This window comes from Carlito syrichta, unplaced genomic scaffold, assembly GCF_000164805.1.
Source record: "Carlito syrichta isolate Samal-C Ts95f unplaced genomic scaffold, Tarsius_syrichta-2.0.1 Scaffold309691, whole genome shotgun sequence".
NCBI lineage: Eukaryota > Metazoa > Chordata > Mammalia > Primates > Tarsiidae > Carlito > Carlito syrichta.
Genome location: NW_007253787.1, coordinates 4,125 through 6,746, shown reverse-complemented (window position 1 = coordinate 6,746; position 2,622 = coordinate 4,125). Strand labels below are relative to the sequence as shown.

The 2,622-nt window shown below is 42.5% G+C and overlaps 1 pseudogene; it reads right to left on the bottom strand.

The window, feature by feature from the left end:
• Positions 1–1,021: 1,021 nt before the first annotated feature.
• On the bottom strand, positions 1,022–1,441 carry LOC103269989 (annotated as a pseudogene).
• Between the last annotated feature and the right edge of the window lie 1,181 nt (positions 1,442–2,622).

The following is a 2,622-nucleotide window of genomic DNA, read 5'->3' as shown; positions in this document are numbered from 1 at the left end:
TTTTTTTTGAGTTGGAGTCTCACTCTATTGCCCAGACTGGAGTGCAGTGGCCACTCCTGGTCACTGCAGCCTCGACCAGCTGGGCTCCAGTGATCCTCGCCTCAGCCTTCCAAGTAGCTGGAACTACAGGCGCTCGCTACCACGTCCGGCTAATTTTTTTGATTTATTGTAGAGACAAGGTCTCACCAAGTTGCCCAGGTAGGTCTTGAACCCCCGGTCTCAGGCAGTCTACTCACCTCAGCCTCCCAAAGCACGGGATGACAGGCTGAGCCACCGAGCCCGGCTATAAAGAAATATTTCTCTTTGTTTGATAGAATTCACCAGTGAATCTCTTCATGGGAAGATTTCTAACTATGAATTTAATATATATTTTTTTGAGTTGGAGTCTCACTCTGTCGCCCAGACTGGAGTGCAGTTCCTGCTCTCGGCCACAGCAGCCTCAACCCACTGGGCTCTGGCGATCCTTCTGCCTCAGCCTTCCAAGTAGCTGGAACTACAGGTGCGCGCTACTGTGCCCAGCTAATTGTTGATTTATTGTAATCCAAAGTGATGTTTCTATTTTTGATATTATTTCTTTGTATTTTCTTTTATTTTCCAGATTAGTCTGATTAAATTAGTTTCATCACTCTTACTGCTCTCTTCAAAGAACCAGCATGTGATTTTATGGTCTTTCTCTAGTGTTTCTATGATATCAGTTTAATTGCCTTCTACACTTTATTATTATTATTATTATTATTTTACTTTGGGTTTAATTTCCTCTTTTATTTCTTTTAATTTCTCAAGGGGAAAACCTGGATCATTTACTTGAGACCTTACCCTGGCATAGTTCTCTTTAAGCACTGCTTATGTTTTATTTCATTCAAAATGTTTTCGAACTTCCCTTGTGATTTCTTTGATCCAAGAGTTATTAATAAGTGAGAATTTAATTTCAAAATACTTGAAGACTATTTGGTTATCTTTCTTTTATGATTTCTTTTTTTTTTTTTGACTGAACAGACATGTCTTTATTGGCAGGGACTACTTGAGTGGATGGAATGGGAGGAGTGGGTGGCACCAATGCCGGGCCGGCCATGCTTCACAGGCTTGTAAGTGATGGAGAACTTGCCTAGGTATTGGCTGATTATCTCTGGCTTGATCTCGACCTGGTTGAAGATCTTGCCATTGCACAAGCCCACCACGCTGCCCGCCATCTTGGGCAGGATGATCACATCACGCAGATGCATCTTCACCACCACGGGCTTCTCCATTGGGGGACGCCTTCTTCTTGCCCTTGTGCAGCTGCTTACACAGCAAGTGCTGCTTCCACCATAGGCCTCAGTTCAGCTGCCACTGCTGCCACATGCATCAGCTGTTCATAAGACATGTCCAGCAGCTGGCCCAGGTCCACACTGTGGTAGGTGACCTTGTGGAAGGTCCTCTTCTTCTGCTCCACTTCCACCATCTTGCCGGCTCCTCAGAAAGACTCTTTTATGATTTCTAGCTGAACTCCATTGTGTTTAGAGAGCATACTTTGTATGATTTCAGTCATCTTAATTTGTTGAGATTTGTAACGTGTTGTATCTTGGCGAATGTTCCATTCGTAATTGAAAAGAATGTATGTTCCACTTTTTTTGCAGGGAGTGTTTTGTAAGTGACAGCTAAGTCAAGATAGTTGATGATGTTGTTCATATCCTGGAGAGGAGTGTGAAACTCATGATTGTGATTGTGAGCCGTAGGTTTCTCCTTTCAGTGCTGTCTGTTTTGCTTCCTGTATTTCAAAGGTGGATGTTAGGCACACACATTGAGGAGTCCTCTGTTTTCTTGGTGGACGGGCCGGTCATCACGTCCTGTTTCCGTCTGTTCCTGGTACTGCTCCTTGTCCTCACGCCTTTTTTATCATATTGATTAAGCTACTTTGGATTTTTTAAAATTTGTTTTAGTAGTACATCTTTCTGCATCTTTTGCTTTTGATGGTCTATGTCTTTACTTAAATAGGTTTCTTGCAGACAGCATGTTGGCAGGTTCTGCTTTCTTGTCCAGTACTACCATCTCTTTTAACTAAGGCATTCTGACCACTCTTATTTAATATGGTTGGATTCAAATCTGCTGTTTTGTTCCTTCTTTGTTTTCTTTGTTCCATTTCTTCCTTTTTTCTTCTTTCCCTGTCTCCGCTTAGGTTAGTTGTTTTGTCATGAGGGAGTCTAAGCCAGAGCAGTCAGGCTAAAGAATGAAGAAAAAACATACCCAGATAGGAAAAGAGGACATCAAACTATCATCAAACTATCGCTCTTGGCAGACAATGTGATTCTAAATCTAGAAAACCCTAAAGATTCCACTAGAAGACTCCTAGACCTGGTGTGATTTCAGTAAAGCCTCAGGAGTCCGTAGTCAGTGGCGTTTCCACATTTTGCTCTGATTCCATTCTACTTGTGTTCGTTCTCTCTCTCTCTCTCTCTCTCTCTCTCATGCTTTCCTTAGGGTTCACAATGTAATTCCTTAATTTTCCACAGTCTGCCTTCAACTTGGGTCACACCACCTCCTGTTTCATGCGAGAACCTTTCCTTCCTTTCCACAGTTCGTGTTGTGACTTTCCTGTTTACTTCTACATGTGATGTGAGCCACAGAATACATGTTTAACGCTTT